Raw genomic sequence first — 21,612 nt, forward strand, 5'->3', positions numbered from 1 at the left:
ACCTAACTACGCGCATAAGCTAAAACAATAAGAATTTAGAATAAACACTAATGACTCTATTACACAATTAAATTCTAACTTAACTAAGCATGCAGCAACAATTATACTACTAAAGAAAACTGAACTAAACTAGATAGAAAACCTACAGCCGACTGAACAATACTATAAAACAAAGAGAACAATAAAACTCAATTTTTGAATTTTTCTCAATAAAACAAAACACCTAGAACACTAAAACATCAAAACGAAATTTAGAAAGATCCAAATACAATAAACTTAAATCACACAAACTTACAAGACTGATAAACTACAAACAAACAACAAACTATACAACTTACACAATGGACTCACACGCACTTACCCAACTTCAAACCTTTATTCAATGATTTTGGCAAAAACATTCACACGACACATAAGAACTCAAATTTCACCTAAAACAAAAATAAATGGTACTGGAACCGATACCACAAATCAAATTTTACCAGTAGAACCACAACAAATAAATTTTGCAGCAACTAAACTTATTCAAACACAGAGATCGACTAGAATTAATCTAGCCGATTTTTCTTTTTAATTAAAATAACAAACAAACAAAACCAACGCTTAAACCAAATCAAAATGACAATTTTTTAGAACGATTTTTCTGTAGGAACAATACCATAAACACTCTGGACAGAAATGCAAAATCGGCTAGAAGGGATTCTAGCCGATCTTCACGTTTTGGATGAAAAACAATGAAAATTCATGATTCAAATATAAAAACAACGAAACAAAACCTAAATCTACCGTGCTGGTCTATGCACGAGCTTTATACTATGGCTAAAACAATAAAAATAAAATAAACACACAGAAAATAATAAAAGAAAAACAACACACATGATTTAGACTTTATCTAGAAGAAAAAAGAGAAGAAGACCTACCTCAAGGGCGATCCGACGATTGTGGGGGAGAAGAGAGCGGACAATGGCCTTGGCTTGACGTTCTGAATGGTTTGAGAATGCTGGAATGTCACCACGAGCAGGGTATCTATAGTTGCAACAGGTTGGAGATCCACCGAAGATGGAACGGGTGCCGATTTGCGATCGGAGGACTTAGAAAACAGGATGGAGGTAGGGCCAGCTCATCTTGTTGAGGTGTTTCGCACTTCCAAGCAGGATTAATGGTCTCCACCTCTGCTACACCTGCAAAAACACAACAAATGGTGAGAAAACCCAACAAGGATACTAAAGAAACAAAAAGGAATCGAAAGAGAGATAGATTAATGCTTGATTTCCAAGCAAAAACCCAATTTTTGATGGAAATGAGGTGTGATGAGGGGTTGGAGAGGGGATAGAGCTAGAATCACTGCAAGAGGTGACAATGTTATAAAAAAATATTTCACTAGGCGCCACTTTCTGAGGGGTTTTCTGCAAATCTTTTTGAAATGGATATGGATATGCGTGTGGGTTGGATTTTAGTCTTTCTAAAGGTTCATCCAAGGTCCAAACAGCCTAGTTGGGTCGGATATGGATCCAATCCACCTCGAAATTCATGCTTGAACACTAAAATAGCCATAACTTACTCATTTTAACTCTGATTTCCTTGAAATTCAAACCACAACCCCTTACTATGAAAATTCATCTAAACATGAGTTTAAAACCTTAATCTCACTACAAAATGTATGAATAACTTGTTAACATGATGTGCATTTCATGCATCATCAAATACCCCCATGCTTGAATGTTTGTTAGTCCCTTAACAAACCCTAACTATGCTATGCAACAAAAACAAGAAATGCTATACATGAATGCATAAAAACTAACTCACTTTCGTAGGAATCATGGTTGCATTTAGCTTATGCAGCAAGCCCTTTAAACCCCTGGGATACCCCAGTGGACGAGTAAGGTCTCGTGAGGGTTTGCAGAGATGCTACCCACAAACATCAATGAAATGCAGGAATGACTTTTCAAAAATATTAGGCAGTTGAGAAAATAGTTGGAACCAATATTTTATGTAATGGACATTCTCAAAACACATTCAGAAATCTCATGCCATCACAATAAAAATCTTTTTCCTTCACTTTTCTAAATTTGTAGTTATCTATGATTTTTCTCAGAAAGTCAAGTACTCTCATGTTTTACTCATTTTTCCTCACTTGTATATTTTATGCACAGTAATGCACACATATTCCTAAGCAATGAAAATTTTCTCATTCAGCACATTCTTTTTCTTTCTTTGGATTTTTAATTTTTTCATCCTTTTTCAATTTTTCTCTCTTGAGCATTCTTCTCACATGAGCACTTATTTGAATACCCAGTTTTCGTGACCCGTGTAGTGAGCTTTGGTCAGTGACTCCCAGGCCAGACAACCTTAGGGCACTAGATACAGAGTATCCCTCGGACTTAATTGCTTGAGTCACTAGAACTTCTATTCTAATAGTTTACGTACAATCTTCCCCTTGTCATGTGCAATGTCTCTATCTCTTAGGCTTTCTATGCAGTCCATGTAACAAGCTTTCGAACCGATGTCTCTCAAACCAGCTGGCTTTGGGGCACCAGGTGTAAAACACCCTTCAGATTCTACTTATTCGAACTACAAAGGCCACAAATATCGACTAGACAAAAGGATGATCTCCTTCATTATCCTTTTCGTCAAGAGACTCAAACACTTCATCTCGTGTCTGAGTTCCACTACTAGGATTCACGAAGACATCAACAACTAAACGTAGCTCTATTCTTTAAAGCTCATTTTTCAAAAAAATCTTTCCATTGCTTATTTCTTTCAGAAAACATATTATGCATACTTATACTAAAGTGATTCAAAATTTTCTAACAATAAAATACTATCTTTTCTTTGAATTTTCTCATAAATCACTACTCTATTTGAATCAGTTCAGAAAAAATTTTTACATGGGGCTTAAAAATTTCTAAACTGTTAGATTATGCCTGATGTCTTCTTTTAAATCGTTGTAAATTTTGAAAAGATTTTTATATGAAAAACATGTGAAAACCAGACATCAAATAAGAAAAACCGGTTCTCACTAGTGGATGAGACCGGGTCGAACTCAGGGAACGGAAATATTTCGTATTCAAGTACACAAATCTAAACTATTCTTTATTGCCGAATTATTGAAATGTAAAATGTTCAGAAAATTAAAAACAACTAGCTATTACAACAAATGAATACCCTTCGCAGAGGGCGTAAAGTGTAATATTTACAAACCCAATTAAATGCCTAATTCTAAACTAAAAAAATAAAAATTCTTCTATTCTTGCACTTCGTGTCACGTAATCGCTTCCGCTCCACTCCTGTGCTATCCTGCACAATTCAAATGAACACGAGCAGTACCAGAAATAGAAATAGACTATACTAAACTAGATAAATGCTAAAAATTGTGAATCAACTTATGCAAGAAATCTAAATGACAAAAGAATACAAACTAAGTATAATCGCTAATTATCTTGCTTAACTAACAACTAATTCAATAAACTGATGGCTAACAAGAAGGTAAACTAATTACTAAAACAAAACAAGGAATGCAATCAATTAAAAACAAGAAATATCATGAATTAAAAACTTTGAATCACTAACTATGACAAACTGAAAAACTAGAATGAAACACATAAGATCGGAAAGAAAACAGTCACAACAAAAGATTTCTACTACAACCGAATAGCAACAGAAAACAACTATGAAGAAATGGTAATAATAACTATGCTATATCAAAATACATCATCTAGCTACTGAATCAATTAACAACTACTAAATCAATTAACAAAATCTACTGAAAACAACTACTGAATCAATTAACAAACAGAAATTACTACTAAATCAATTAACAAAAACTAAATCAATTAACAAAATCTACTGAAAACAACTACTGAATCAATTAACAAACAGAAATTACTACTGAATGAATACAACTACTGAAGCAATTAACAAAATCTAAAAAAAACTGTAAACTAAAAATGATCGGCCGATGAACAAAAGAACATACTCGTAAATATATATTTTTTTCCTTTTTGTTTTTTTTTTCTTTCTTTTTCAGTTTTTTTTTCTTTTTATTTCTGTTTTACAGTATAGCAATAACCAGAAGATGATTTGAAGAAGAAGAAGACAGAATTAATAGAAGAAGAAGAAGGATTAGCTGAAGAAGGAACAGATCGGCAGAAAAATCAGAAAAAGAAGAAAAATCAGACAAAGCAGTAGAAGAAGAAGGATTGGAAGAATTGGAATAGGAAGAAGAATAAGAAGAAGTAGAAGAAGAAGAAGCTGCAGAAGAAATCGAAATAGGAAGAAGAAGAAGAGATTCGGAGCTTACCGTGAAATGGAACTGGAAGGGTTAGAGGAGAAGGAGTGGCCATCCACCTACACGCCGCCGCCGGACTGAAGCATCTCCACCACCGGATTGAGGAAGAAGATAAGAAGGAAGAAGAAATAGAGGAAGAAGAAGGGGTAAAATGGAATCCGGCAATGGAAACGGGAGAGAAGAAAGGGAAGAGAGGGAAAGAGGGGGAAAAGGATTTGGAATTGGCGCACAGAGTGAAGACGATCGATTTTTTCTGTTTTTGGGGTTTTAAAAACAAGCAAACCGGTTCTGAACCGGTTTGCTGTTTGTTTTAATAAAATCCAAACCGGTTTCCTTATTATATTTTTAATTTTCAGAAATGCGAACCGGTTCAAGCCGGTTTGTGTTTTTATATTTTTTTTTCCAGTTTTTTTTTTTTCAATTTTTAAAAAAATACAAACCATGTAATGGTTTGTTTTTATTATTATTTTTCATTTTTAAAAGTAAAGAAAACCGTATAAATCGGTTTATTATGAAAATTTTCAAAAGTTAGAAAAAAAAACAAAACTCTTTATTTATAAAGAAACTCAAAAACTAATCTAACTACATATATATTTTTTTCTTTTCTAAAAAAAAACAACCACTTAAAATGAATATAAAACTATTTTTCTCCATTTTTTTTTTATTTTTTTATTTTTTTATTTTTAATTGAAAACTAAAACTAAACTACTATGAATATAACAAAAACTAAAATATGTATAAAAATGTAAAATAAAACTATTTTTCATGCATTTTCTATTTTTAAATCATTTTAGCATATTTACTCGAAAACTAACATAAAATTGGGTTTTTGAAACATTATTTTATAATATCATGCATATTTAAATGTTAATAAACCCTGAATTATATGCATGATCAAATACCCCCATGCTTATGTTTTGCTAGTCCTCGAGCAAACTAGAAAAATGCAAGAAATCAAACTATCACCTAACTCACTTTCGTAGGAATCACGGTTGCATTTAGCTCATGCAACAAGCCCTTTCAACCCCTGGGTTACCCCAGTGGACGAGTAAGGTCTCGTGAGGGTTTGCAGTGATGCTACCCACAAACATCTCTATCATGTATGCATAATATTACACATCCTCACAATCAGTAGATAATCAAAGACTTTATTTTCACAAATATTTCCTGTTATTTCAAAATCAAAATATAATTAGAGTCTTTTATATACCACCACAGAAAAGAATTTCTTTCACTTTTCTAAAAAATCACAATTATTTATGTTTTATTCTTAGAAAATCCAATAAAAACATATTATTATTTACTTATCCTCACTCATATGTTTTCTACACAGGTTTTCTCAATCACACTTCTAAGCATTGAACTTTTCTTTCTTTTTAAGCTCTTTTCTCTCTTTTTTTTTTTTTTTCTTTTCACGCTTTTTCTTTTTGCGCACTTATTTTTCTCATATAGCTTGTGTGTGGTCTGCTTTTATGCCTTGTGCAATGTCAATATCTTCTATACTTTTTCAATACATACCAAAAGATATCAACTAAGACATAAAAGTGACTTCCTTCATTCACCTTTATAACATGAGAGTCAAATATTTCAACTTGTATCTGTTCTCAGTTACTTAGGATTACGAAGTTTTCCACTCTCCTTTTCGAAAATGGAATTAAAAGTTTCAACTTACATCTAAGTTCCATCTACTAAGGATTGTGAAATTATCCAAACAACCTAACACATGCTTTTTCTCACTTTTTGAGCTCATTTCTATGCTTTTGTTCATTTGCTTAGTTATTCAAAAATAGAACTGTGCATATTCATATTTATGATTCAAAATAAATTCTAACCTGTATCTATCATCATTTCTTCAAAATCCGCATAAACAACCATAATTTTTAGATCTATGTCAGAAAAAATTTTCGTGGGGCTTAAAAAATCCTCTAAAAACATTAGATTTGAAATAACATTCATATAAGTTCAAACTCTTTCTTTAAAAATCTACTTTTCATGAGAGATATGTAAACATGTGCAAGAACGTAAACAGAAATATCAAGGTGTGCATTCTACACCCTCCCCCATGCTTGAATGACACTGTCCCAGTGGCACTCCCCCATGCTTGAATGAAACTCATTGAATGCACATGAGAGAAATAAATGAGGGAAAAGAGTAGAATAACCTGACATGAATTAAAAATACACGTTCTATGAATGTAATGAATGCAATGTATACAGGACAAAACATGAAACACATAGAAAAGATAGAAAAACGAAAAATAAAACCAAATAAAATCTACAAATCCTAACAACAAATGTAATACTATACAGAATATGGGTTGCCTCCCATAAAACGCTAAGTTTCACGTCCCCAGCCAGACGGATCCCTGGAAAAACCTTCATCGTCCATGAGATCAATGGACATGAAGTCAGACTCAACCGGGCTCTATGAAGAAAAGAGTGTCATCTGTGACACTACGCACTGTGTTTCCATCCCTTCTACCTCCAAATGTAGTATCATGACTCTCTTGATATGAAGAACTGAGATTAGTCTCATGTGAGAGATTGGTCAGGAAATGAGAGTCTAGGACCGACCGAGTATCAATGAATGCTACTTCAGACAAGTGGTGAATATGATCTGGCTTGACTTGGTCAAGCACCTTCTGCATCTGCACCTCTTGCTTACTCAAAACGATTGGTGATCCTAAAGGCTGAGGAAATGGGGCTTTATATGATGAAAATGTATGTTGTGAGTAAAGCCCTTCCTGCTGAGGTAATATGGAAATCGACTCGTTAGTAGAAGTGATATGGGGCTCATGAGTCAATTCCTGAGTGAAGTGACACGCCTTCCCATACTGAAGGGATGTAATAGATTTGACTTGCTCATGATGTGAATCAGTGGGTTGCAAGTCAAATGACATTGAATCCTCTCCCTTTGAGACAACAGACTGACTATGAAGGTTCCCCTGATTTTGCCTACTCAATGTCTGAGCTAACTGCCCCATTTGAGTCTCTAGGTTGGCTATTGACTGCGTATGGGAACAAAGAGTAGCCTTGATATCAGAAAAGGCTTCTAACATCTTCTCTTGAAATGATAAACTTGGAATGGGCTCCTGAGGAGAAGGTAGACAATACTGAGAATGAACCTGTGGAAATATAGGATGCGAGTAACCTTGTGAAGGGTTACTGGGTCTATACTGTGTCTGGGAGGGCTGATGGGGTGGGGAACTAAACTGGTTTCGCCAACCTGGGTTATATGAGGATGTAAATGAATCGGGCATGGGTTTAGCGAAACCTTGGGCAGCATTCACCTGCTCCTGAACGAATTCAGGATATAATGACGCTGCCGGACAATCCGCAACACAGTGTGCAGGGCTAGCACATAGCTCGCACACTCTTTCTACTTGATTTCTCGAAGAATTGGCTAGGAATTGATCTAACTTCCTAGTCAATTGGTCAACCTTGGTACGCAATTCTAATTCGGACCCAACTTCGGAAATCCCAACCTTCTTAGGACCACTAGACAGAGATGTAGTCCTATCGAGCCGTGAAGACAAGTTATGATGCATCGTGTTTTCACTCAAGGTCTCGAATAGAGACCACGCCTCATCTTCACTCTTGAGCATAAAAGTGCCCCCACAAGACGAATCAACCATTTGACGATGCTTTTCAGTAAGCCCGTCATAAAAATACTGCACCAACTGCCAACGAGGCACCTGGTGATGGGGACACTTGCGGAGAAGATCTTTCAATCTCTCCCAAGACTCGTGAAATTGTTCTTCCTCAATTTGAGAAAAACTGGTTATAGCTTTACGAAACTGGTTCGTTTTACTAATTGGGAAATATTTTTTTAAAAATTCTTTTTGCATTCCTTCCCAAGTAGTAATACGAACCGTCTCAAGAGATTTTAACCAGTGCTTGGCTTTATCTTTGAGAGAGAACGGAAACAAAGTCAACCGCATAGCTTCGTCTCCAAAATTATTGATTCGCACAGTCGAGCAAATCTCAAGGAATTCGTCGAGATGACGATATGGGTCCTCATTGCTAAGGCCATAAAACGAAGGTAACATTTGAATCACACTGGCCTTAATCTCAAAATGGCTCGCTCCTACATCAGGTCTCGTGATGCAGGAGGCGAGAGTATACGTATTTGGCATGAAGTACTCCCTCAAAGGACGGATCAAATGATGATCGTCAGCCATTGCGTACACCTTAGAGTAGACCGATGTAGCACACGTCCTAACTTTGGGTTTTCTACCTAACTAACACACTAAGCGGCCAAACCACGCAAACCACAAAGCGAGTAAACTAAAAACAACAAAAACTAAACAAACACCACGCAGTTACACATAACAGAGATTATGCATGAGAAATATAAAATCTATGTGTACGGTACCAATCGTACACAGTCACCTCTAAGGGAATCCTAATAGGTGGGCTGTGCAGAAAAGTAAGCTCGTCTCTATTATATGCACATACGTGGTTCTAAACCTAAATGCAACACAAACACTAGGCAATAAAGTGAATACTAATATTACGCCGTTCCCCGGCAACGGCGCCAAAAATTTGATGTCTTCTTTTAAATCGTTGTAAATTTTGAAAAGATTTTTATATGAAAAACATGTGAAAACCAGACATCAAATAATAAAAACCGGTTCTCACTAGTGGATGAGACCGGGTCGAACTCAGGGAACGGAAATATTTCGTATTCAAGTACACAAATCTAAACTATTCTTTATTGCCGAATTATTGAAATGTAAAATGTTCAGAAAATTAAAAACAACTTTCTATTACAACAAATGAATACCCTTCGCAGAGGGCGTAAAGTGCAATATTTACAAACCCAATTAAATGCCTAATTCTAAACTAAAAAAATAAAAATTCTTCTATTCTTGCACTTCGTGTCACGTAATCGCTTCCGCTCCACTCTTGTGCTATCCTGCACAATTCAAATGAATACGAGCAGTACCAGAAATAGAAATAGACTATACTAAACTAGATAAATGCTAAAAATTGTGAATCAACATATGCAAGAAATCTAAATGACAAAAGAATACAAACTAAGTATAATCGCTAATTATCTTGCTTAACTAACAACTAATTCAATAAACTGACGGCTAACAAGAAGGTAAACTAATTACTAAAACAAAACAAGGAATGCAATCAATTAAAAACAAGAAATATCATGAATTAAAAACTTTGAATCACTAACTATGACAAACTGAAAAACTAGAATGAAACACATAAGATCGGAAAGAAAACAGTCACAACAAAAGATTTCTACTACAACCGAATAGCAACAGAAAACAACTATGAAGAAATGGTAATAATAACTATGCTATATCAAAATACATCATCTAACTACTGAATAAATTAACAACTACTAAATCAATTAACAAAAACTAAATCAATTAACAAAATCTACTGAAAACAACTACTGAATCAATTAACAAACAGAAATTACTACTGAATGAATACAACTACTGAAGCAATTAACAAAATCTAAAAAAAACTGTAAACTAAAAATGATCGGCCGATGAACAAAAGAACATACTCGTAAATATATTTTTTTTTCCTTTTTGTTTTTTTTTCTTTCTTTTTCAGTTTTTTTTTCTTTTTATTTCTGTTTTACAGATATAGCAATAACCAGAAGATGATTTGAAGAAGAAGAAGACAGAATTAATAGAAGAAGAAGAAGGATTAGCTGAAGAAGGAACAGATCGGCAGAAAAATCAGAAAAAGAAGAAAAATCAGACAAAGCAGCAGAAGAAGAAGGATTGGAAGAATTGGAATAGGAAGAAGAATAAGAAGAAGTAGAAGAAGAAGAAGCTGCAGAAGAAATCGAAATAGGAAGAAGAAGAAGAGATTCGGAGCTTACCGTGAAATGGAACTGGAAGGGTTAGAGGAGAAGGAGTGGCCATCCACCTACACGCCGCCGCCGGACTGAAGCATCTCCACCACCGGATTGAGGAAGAAGATAAGAAGGAAGAAGAAATAGAGGAAGAAGAAGGGGTAAAATGGAATCCGGCAATGGAAACGGGAGAGAAGAAAGGGAAGAGAGGGAAAGAGGGGGAAAAGGATTTGGAATTGGCGCACAGAGTGAAGACGATCGATTTTTTCTGTTTTTGGGGTTTTAAAAACAAGCAAACCGGTTCTGAACCGGTTTGCTGTTTGTTTTAACAAAATCCAAACCGGTTTCACCGGTTTCCTTATTATATTTTTAATTTTCAGAAATGCGAACCGGTTCAAGCCGGTTTGTGTTTTTATATTTTTTTTCCAGTTTTTTTTTTTCAATTTTTAAAAAAATACAAACCATGTAATGGTTTGTTTTTATTATTATTTTTCATTTTTAAAAGTAAAGAAAACCGTATAAATCGGTTTATTATGAAAATTTTCGAAAGTTAGAAAAAAAAACAAAACTCTTTATTTATAAAGAAACTCAAAAACTAATCTAACTACATATATATATTTTTTTCTTTTCTAAAAAAAAACAACCACTTAAAATGAATATAAAACTATTTTTCTCCATTTTTTTTTATTTTTTTATTTTTTTATTTTTAATTGAAAACTAAAACTAAACTACTATGAATATAACAAAAACTAAAATATGTATAAAAATATAAAATAAAACTATTTTTCATGCATTTTCTATTTTTAAATCATTTTAGCACATTTACTCGAAAACTAACATAAAATTGGGTTTTTGAAACATTATTTTATAATATCATGCATATTTAAATGTTAATAAACCCTGAATTATATGCATGATCAATGCTAAAAACAATCATATATGCTACAACTTGTTCTCAAATGCCTACTTTAGCTACCAGACATAAAAAAAAATTTAGTGTGCATCTAAACCACCCCCCCATGCTTGAATGACACTGTCCCTAGTGGCATACAGAAATATGTAAAATTGCAATGCAAATGCACACTCAAAGACAGGAAAATGAATATGGGAGAAAGGATAGATACAACCTGGTCTGTGTTGGGCTTCTGAATTTGATTGACTTGACTTTGCAGCATCTTATACATATCTGATTGTATAATTTTCTGCTTATCTGGTCAACATTTGCTCTGAAAACTCTGCCTTGTACCTGGTAGCTCATTCTCATGCACTAAGTATTAGATTCATTCTGCATAAATCAAAAACAAATGTCAGCACATATGAAATGACCAATCAACCAAAAGTAAATAACCGACATTCCACGAAGTGGTAAGTACGGGTCGAATCCACAGGGAACAAGAATTACTCAAATATTTCTATAAAATTTAATTTATTAATCACAATTATCAGTCTACAAATACAATTTAAAACTATAACTAATGAGAAAAGCTCTTCAGTCTTTGGTTGCACACCAAGGGTATTTCTGTCTTTTCACCAATTATCAAATCTTTGCACTTGGACAAGAAACCCTGGAAAATGATTATGCTTTTATACCTAAAAACACAGGAAAATAAAGAGTTAGTAACTAGTTCTAATAAAGCAAGCTAGAAATGAAATTAAACCTAATTTTCAAGAAATTAATAAAACAACTTCTATTTACGAGACAATAATCAAATAAAATATCTAACTAATTCTAAAATCAACTAACCTAAGTCTAACAATGCTGAATGATGCAAATGCAGCACTTAAAATGCAGAAAATACTGAAAACAGTACGAAAATGCCAAAAAGAATGAAATTACAAATATGACCCTAACTAGTGCAAAATAGCCTTTTGACAGCTCTTCAGAAAATTACTGTTTGACAAGGCAAACGCAGTCCGATTTTACCGAAATTTATTCTATTCTGTAACTAACAGATTTAAAAATCTGACAGTTTTTACAGAATTAAAAAATGATATCTGAAACTCCAGATATAAGTGTTTCAAAACTGGGAAAAATCAGGATATCGCTGGTCCCGAAATTTTAAAATCCAAAAAAGTGGTTTTCACAAAATGCTTAAAAATCAGACCAAACCAACTCGGATCGATCTGAAATATGGTCTGCAAATAGTTAACATGCCAATAAAGTGAATAGAAAAATAATATTTGGAAAACTCGAAACTTTTGCACATGAAATGACGATAGTGTGACAGAGCAAAAATCGGTTTTTGATTTCAATACACTATTCACTTTATAACTCTATTTTACACCCTAAAAATGCAATCTAACCCTAATGCAAACCTAAATGGTACTGAATGACAATTGATATGCTGATGATGAATGCAATGATGCTAAATGAAATGAAAATGAAATATAATATGCAATTTATGACTAACACTAAATGAACTAATAATGCAATTGCAACTAATATATTTAAATGCACACACCTAACTAGATGAATAAGCAGCTGCAGTTAATATAAACTAAATACACCTAACTAAATAAACCACTCAAATCAAACATAAGGAACAACTACACATGGAGTGAACACGAACTTATAAAATCTAACTAAGTCAATTAAGTAAAGACCTAAATTAACTTATACTAAAGCTAATATAAATTAAAACTAAAGTTAAATATCCAACTAAACTAATGAGGTATGATGGAGGATTTGACTAGGATTGGGTTCAACTAGGTTGAATCGATTGACTCGACTAGGTTTAGACTAGAGACACGATTCACCTAATTAGGTCAAACAGTTGACTAGGTTAGGTTATCTAAGTAAGGACTTGAAGAAATTAAATTCTAATATTAAAATTAACAAAATCAACTAATCATAGTTACTAAATAAACCCTACACGCCTAAATTGAATCAATCTAACTAAGGACCTAATTACTAACTAAGGTTAACTCTATTAACTAAAATAATTAAAACCTACTTTATCCTAACTCACTATGGATGGTTAATGAAATAGGAAAGGGTAATTGCTCAAAGACAACTTTAGAAAGTTGACAAGTTTCCAAAATCGTCCAGCTATAAATGCTTGTCTATACTTACCTTAAATTTCAATTTAAAAAGATATGAAGTGGAAACCGTCCAACTAGGGGCAGTTACACTTCTTTAATGGCTTGTACCACCTACTAAGGTAAGTAGGCAATTTGAAATGATAGAATCCAAGATAGCCTCCACGTTTTTAGTTTACCAAAAATGGTTTAAAAAACAAATATATACCTTTTGCAAAACCGTTAAAACCTTTTTAGAAAAGATTTGAAACTTCAAAGTAACTTTCCCAAAAAATATTGATTCTATCTTGAACTTAATTTCAAACTTGCCTAAATGGGGGCCAACGAATTTGAGTCAACCCACTTTCTCAAAAACGTTTTGATTTTTGGAGCAAACACCGTACAATTTCAATTAGACTTTCCTAATAAAACAACAAAAATGTTTCCTAGACTTCAACTAATGAAGGTAGACCATTAAAGTAAATTAACTAACCTAAGAAAACTTACTAAATATTTCAAAAAACGTCTAATGCAACCAATGCTGTAATGCAATGCACCTAGACACTTTAAGACACTTACCTAAATTCTAAGAACCTACCAAATGAATAACCTAGAGCTCAATTGGAGCTCTAATGGTTGACGCCCCTCCTTGGGGAAGATGACTACACTCACTAACTAAAAACAACGTTTTTACTAAAAAGACAAACACAAAAATTAAACAAACATTGCCACGATAATGATAACTCTAATTGAACACTTGACTAGAAATAACTAATTATACTAATGACAACTAAATTAACTAGGTAAAATGATAAAAATGAACATTACATAAAACTCAAACAATAACCTAACTACGCGCATAAGCTAAAACAATAAGAATTTAGAATAAACACTAATGACTCTATTACATAGTTAAATTCTAACTTAACTAAGCATGCAGCAACAATTATACTACTAAAGAAAACTGAACTAAACTAGATAGAAAACCTACAGCCGACTGAACAATACGATAAAACAAAGAGAACAATAAAACTCAATTTTTGAATTTTTCTCAATAAAACAAAACACCTAGAACACTAAAACATCAAAACGAAATTTAGAAAGACCCAAATACAATGAACTTGAATCACACAAACTTACAAGACTGATAAACTGTAAACAAACAGCAAACTATACGACTTACACAATGGACTCACATGCACTTACCCAACTTCAAACCTTTATTCAATGATTTTGCCAAAAACATTCACACAACACATAAGAACTCAAATTTCACCTAAAACAAAAATAAATGGTACTGGAACCGATACCACAAATCAAATTTTAGCAGTAGAACCACAACAAATAAATTTTGCAGCAACTAAACTTATTCAAACACAGAGATCCGCTAGAATTAATCTAGCCGATTTTTCTTTTTAATTAAAATAACAAACAAACAAAACCAACGCTTAAAACAAATCAAAATGACACTTTTTTAGAACGATTTTTCTGTAGGAACAATACCATAAACACGCTGGACAGAAATGCAAAATCGGCTAGAAGGGATTCTAGCCGATCTTTACGTTTTGGATGAAAAACAATGAAAATTCATGATTCGAATATAAAAACAACGAAACAAAACCTAAATTTACCATGCTGGTCTGTGTACGATCTTTATACTATGGCTAAAACAATAAAAATAAAATAAACACACAGAAAATAATAAAAGAAAAACAACACACACGATTTAGGCTTTATCTAGAAGAAAAGAGAGAAGAAGACTTACCTCAAGGGCGATCCGACGATCGTGGGGGAGAAGAGAGCGAACAATGGCCTTGGCTTGACGTCCCGAACGGTTTGAGATTGCTGGAATGTCACCACGAGCAAAGTATCTACAGCTGCAATACGTTGGAGATCCACCGAAGATGGAACGGGTGCCGATTCGCGATCGGAGGGCTTAGAAAACCGGATGGAGGTAGGGCCGACTCATCTTGTTGAGGTGTGTCGCACTTCCAAGCAAGATTAATGGTCTCCACCTCTGCTACACCTGGAAAAATACAGCAAATGGTGAGAAAACACAGCAAGGATACTAAAGAAACGAAAAGGAATGGAAAGAGAGATAGATTAATGCTTGATTTCCAAGCAAAAACTCAATTTTCGATGAAAATGAGGTGTGATGAGGGGTTGGAGAGGGGCTGGAGTTAGAATCACTGCAAGAGGCGTCAATCCCAATGCCAAAGACGTCTAGGGCTCTTCTAAAAAGTATATTTATACTTTTTGGAATTTCAGAAACAATGTTATAAAAGAATATTTCACTAGGTGCCACTTTCTGAGGGGTTTTCTGCAAATCTTTTTGAAATGGATATGGATATGCGTGTGGGTTGGATTTTGGTCTTTCTAAAGGTTGATCCAAGGTCCAAACAGCCTAGTTGGGTCGGATATAGATCCGATCCACCTCGAAATTCGTGCCCAAACACTAAAATAGCCATAACTTACTCATTTTAACTTTGATTTCTCTGAAATTCGAACCACAACCTCTTACTATCAAAATGCATCTAAACATGGGTTTAAAACCTTAATCTCATTACAAAATGCATGAATAACTTGTTAACATGATATGCATTTCATGCATCATCACGAGGTGAAAGAGAAGAGTGTAGAGAGAACAAGAGAGCAGGAGAGGGAAACCCCCCCTGCCTCGCTGTCTTTAGAAGACGCGAGGGAGGCAGTGCCTCCGGATGGGTCCGGGTTGGGCCTGGATCCGACTAAAATTCAAGTTTTTTTTTTTGGATTTTACACTCTCTTTCTCATGATTTTATAAGTTAGGGTTTTGATCCAACAGTGGTGTTTCAATCTTGAAAATGGAGGGTTGTGGTTCATTCACTTAAGTGTCACAACCTTCTATGTGGTGGCACTTTTGTAAATAAACCCTCCAGCCCAAAAACACCCCAATAGGCTTATTTTATTTGAATTAATTTGAAAATCTTTTAATAGTGCCCCTCCAAGGCACTATTCATGCACTATTCATGAAGGGCCCCACTAACCTTCATTATTTTATTTATATCATTTTTTTGTGTAATTGCATTTAGGTTTTGAAAGTGGCTTTCTAAACTTTCGAAAAAACTCAAGCATTCTCTTAAAAACCTCGATTCTTATCAGAATTTCTTAAAATACCTTGAGCTTAGGCGATTTAAAATTTTCGTTGATTCAATCCAAATGATTTTATGCATTTTAAATAAAAACTTAGGGACTTGATATAATATCATTACGATGTACATATATATATACATACATACGAATACATACACATGCATATACACCTATACATATATATGTATGCCCTAAAAAATACATATGAAATTCTTATCATGAATTAAATTTTTCTCAGAAAATTTGTGGGTCTTACAAAGGATAAGGCATCTGATGAAAACACCAACCTGGTCCAGAGGCCGATCACTGCCCTCTCGAACGTTTCAATCCTTGAGTTGGCACATGCCTCTCCCAAGCATCAGTAAGTTCTGGATGATTTATTGCGGAAGATCAAGGTAAAGCCAGGCACAACTCCTGAAGACATGGCCTAGATCATCAATCAGACCATGACCAATGCCCCTATCACTTTTTCAGATGAGGATTTGCCAAAGCCTCATGCATTTCATAATAATGCCTTGTACATAGTAGTATGAACCAGGGGAATGATCATACTCCACGTACTCGTTGATGGAGGCAACAACCACAATATTTGTCCATAAATGACTGCTAAGGCTCTAGGAATAAAAGAAGAAGAATACCTCTTTGATCCCATCACCATCTATGGATTCGATGACCATGGACAGACTGTAAAAGGGAAGATCTTCCTAGAAATTTTCATCAACTATTTTGTCCATATGATCCTCTTCCATGTCATCAATGTGCCATTGACATACAACCTACTATTAGGACAAACATGGATTCACAATGCGAATGCAGTACCGTCAACCCTTCATCAGTACATTAAGTGGTCAAAAGGCGGCTTGATTACTACGGTCTTAGGCAAAGACTCAGAAGAAAGGCTGCCACAACCAATGATTCCCAAACCAACTTTCATTACTACCAAAAATTTTGAAATATGAGATTTTTGGTATACGATCATAATACAATTCAAAACATGTTTTATGTAAAATTGGTCGAATAAGAACACGGTTTAAAACATAACATGTTGTATTTATTGCTTCAGTCCAAAAGTATTTTGGTAAATTTTTATCTTGAAGCATAGTTCTAGTACATTCTTGCAAAGTTCTATTCTTTCTTTCAACAACTCCATTTTGTGGAGCCGCTCTAGGAAAAGCAAAGTTGTGAGATATACCATGTAAATCACAAAACTTTAGAAAAGATTCATTTTCAAATTCACCACCATGATCACTACGAATTTTAATTATAGATGTAGATTTTTCATTTATAATTCTTCTACAAAGTTTAGAAAATTCCGAAAAAGCATCATTTTTGCTTTTTAGAAAAAACACTCATGTAAACCGAGAATAATTATCTACTATAACAAAAGCATACTTGCTACCTTTCAAACTTTGAATTCTAGATGGTCCAAATAGATCTAAATGTAAAAGTTTAAGAGGACGTTTTGTTAAAACTATATCTTTTGCTTTAAAAGAACTCTTAATTTGTTTACCCCTTTGGCAAGCATCACATAAGTGATCTTTCTTATATGGTATTCTAGGTAGGCCTCTAACAAGATCATTCTTGGATAACTTGGAAATAATTTTAAAGTTAACATGTCCAAGTCTCTTGTGCCATAACCATTGAATTTCATTTGAAACAATAAGACATTTTTCATTAAAAGTGTCTAACTCATCTAGATAAAGTTCATACACATTGTTCCTTCTTATACCTTTAAAAATGATATTTTTAGATTGAAAATCTGAAATTAAGCATAAATCATGTTCAAAAGAAACATGAAAACCTTTATCACATAATTGACTAATAGATAATAAATTATGCATTAAACCATCTACTAAAAGAACATTTTCTATCAAGGGAAATTTTGGATTACCAATATTACCAATACCTATTACTTTTCCCTTGTTATTGTCACCAAAGGTGACGGTTCCTCCATCCTTACTTTGGAGGGTGGAAAATAACTCCGGCCTTCGAGTCATATCTTTGGAACAACCGTTGTCCAATATCCATTTGCTCCTTATTTTGTATACCTACAACAAAATTAGAAGACAAAGCATTTGACCCCTTTCTATTTTCGAGTTGATGTCTTTTTTATAAATCGTTGTAATTTTGAAAAGATTTTTAAATGTAAAACATGTGAAAACCAGACATCAAATAATAAAAACCGGTTTTCACTAGTGGATGAGACCGGGTCGAACTCAGGGAACGGGAATATGTTGTATTCAAGTACACAAATCTAAACTACTCTTTATTACCGAATTATTTGAAATGTAAAATGTTCAGAAAAGTAAAAACAACTAACTATTACAACAAATGAATACCCTTCGCAGAGGGCGTAAAGTGCAATATTTAGAAACCCAATTAAAATTTCTAATAATAAAAGCAAAAAGAAGCTTTATTCTTCATATTTCGTCGTGTCACGTATTTGCTTCAGCTCCAATCCCTTTCAATCCTGCACTATTCAAACGAAACACGAGCAGTACACAATACAAGAATAAAACTATACTAAACAAAAATAGACTAACTAAATACTAAGAATACGAAAGAAATTATTAACGAAATCTAATTGACTAATTGCAATTGACAACTAATTCTAATTAAATCTAATAACAACTAACTAATTCCAAAATACTTAACTAACAAGTTACTAATAACTATTACTTACTTAGCAAAAGTAACTAAGCTAACAATTACACATTACAAAAATTTTATACTAATCACTACTGATTTAGTAAACTAACAACTAACGACTCAATTAACTAATAGCTAACTATAATTTTTTTTTTTTCAATTAACTAACATTACAATTTTTAGTGAAAACCAGCAGTTAAAAACAGTAGAAATTTCAGTGAAAATCAAGTTTAAAATCAACACAACCGTGAGAATCAGTTTTTTTTTTTTTCTTTAATCAATAGACTGTAAAAATCAAAATCATATTATCGTAAAACTTATTTTTCACATTTGAATCACAATGCTCAATCTCACACAGGTAAAATTGGTTTTCACAGTGGCTCAGTGAGAGAAGTTGCCGGAGAACTGGAAAATGATCGGAAGTTGTAAGAATCCGGCAGAGCAAGAAATAAAATCCGGTGGATAGACAACTTGCAGACAATGTAAATGCATTCCCAAAACAAATTGATTTCAGCAGCTAACAGAGAAGCTCTGTTATTTCACAGGGACTTCCGGCAGGATGACAGCGGAAGAAGAATCCACCGGAAAAAGGCAATGGCGATTCTAGCAGATCTTACAGATCTGGAACTTCTCGGCAGGCTAAAAACGAGTTCTGGCGACTAAAAGTTAGCTCCGGCGACTGAAGAGAATCTCCGGCGACTGAAGAGAAGATCTGGCAACTGAAGTAAATTCCGGCGGCTGAAAGTAATCTCCGGCAACGGCTCATACAAACCATACTTCAATCATCGGGAGTCTAATGACATTCGATCGGATGATCGATTAAGAATTAGCAGACTCAATTCCATTAAATCCAAACTCTACAGGATTTTTTTTTATCAATTAATCCATCGGATTCTTATATTCGTTCGCCGAAAAACTTGAGAATCGATCCAGATGATCGATCAAGATCCTGTAGAAATTTTTGAATTCACCGATTGCTGAAACAATTTTTTCGTTTTTTCTGTTGTAAAACTAATGTTTTATCAAGATTTCAACTCTAAGAAAAACTGGAAAAGCTACAAGTTGATCGATTAAAAAAAACACGTTTGATGTTTTAACATTTTTTTTATTTTTATTTTTATTGAAACAGAAAAAAAATAATACGATCTACACTTAAAATCTATTCTAACAATTACTGAAACAAAAACAAGAAGTTAACTCAAATTTCTTTAATCATGAGTTATGAATGCTTAACAGAAATTAAAATGAAAATTTCAGAAAAAGAAAAAGAAGAAGAAGAAGAAGAAGAAGAAGAAGAAGAGGAGAAGAAGAAGAAAAACTCACCGTAAATGGAGGGGTTAGAAGAGAGGTTGGAATCCTCTTTCTTGCTTCAGCTATTGTAGGAATTCTCCACCGGAAAGAAGATGAGAAAAAGAGGGGAAAATAGGGAGAAGAAGAAGAAGAGGTAAGAAGAGGTGGAGAGGAAGGGGAAGAAGAGAGGGCTTAGGCAAAAGAGAGAAGACAAGCCTCTCTTCCCCCTACGTATGATATTTATAATTTTGAACTTTTCTCCATAAGTCCCTCTTCTTTGTAAAATTGCATTTCAAAAACCTCTCTTCAAAAAGTTATTTACAAAACAACTCAAAATGACTATGTTTTAGAAAATACAAAACTAAGTCTATTTTAACTCTAATTTTTTTATGATTTTCAAAAACTAAACTACTACAATTATGTCAAACACTAAAATAGGCATTAAAATGTAAAAAAAAATTATTTTTCATGCATTTTCTATTTTTAAATCATTTTAGCACATTTACTCGAAACTAACATAAAATTGGGTTTTTAATTCATTTTCTCATGAAATCATGCATATTTTTATATGAAAAATCCCTAAAATATATGCATGATCACGGGTCCATGAGAGTTAGTCTTAGGAACCTATATCCATTTGGATTTTGGTTTCCTTTGATAATAAATATTCTTTCTATAAAAAGATTTAGCATTTCTAGAGTAATCATGTCTAAGCTTATAAGCATTATAAGTTTCATGATTAGATGCATTTCTACTAGAAAATTTAGTTCTTTGAACAAATGGTTGAGAATATTGTCTTTGATTTTTCACAACATAGTTTGGTCTATTTTGAGTATCAAAGAAGCTATATCCCAATCCGGTTTTATTAACCGAACATCTTTGAGAACCAAGAAGTCTTTCTAGATTCTCTTGGCCATTTGTGAATTTGGTCACTATAGAAAGAAGATCATTTGATTTTTCTTTTAGACTAGTTGTTTCTTTTTGTAAGAGATTGGTTCTTGTTCTGATTTCTTTTATCTCAAATGCTTGACAAGAGTTTTCCTTCTTGAGATCTTCTATCTCTTAAAGTAACACTTTATTTTGAGAGTCAAGAGTTGAATTCTCATTTTTTAACTCTTTGTTTTTGAAATTTAGACTCTTAAATTTAGCATATAAATCATTGAATGCTTCTAATAAATCATCATAGTCAAATTGACTTACCGAATCTTCTTGTGCTACAAATCACATGTTGGTGACTTCTTCATTTGATTCTTCATCGGAAGAGGAGTAACTATCATCCCAACATGCTTGAAATACCTTTTTCTTCTTGAATTGGTCTTTGGGCTTGATTTTGAGAAAAGGACAATCTTTCTTGATATGTCCTGCCTTTTTGCAGTTAAAGCACTTGACTTCATTGGGATTGGAAGAAT

The sequence above is a fragment of the Nuphar pumila genome, chromosome 8 (assembly GCF_984573655.1).
Source record: "Nuphar pumila chromosome 8, dmNupPumi1.hap1.1, whole genome shotgun sequence".
In the NCBI taxonomy this organism is placed as follows: domain Eukaryota; kingdom Viridiplantae; phylum Streptophyta; class Magnoliopsida; order Nymphaeales; family Nymphaeaceae; genus Nuphar; species Nuphar pumila.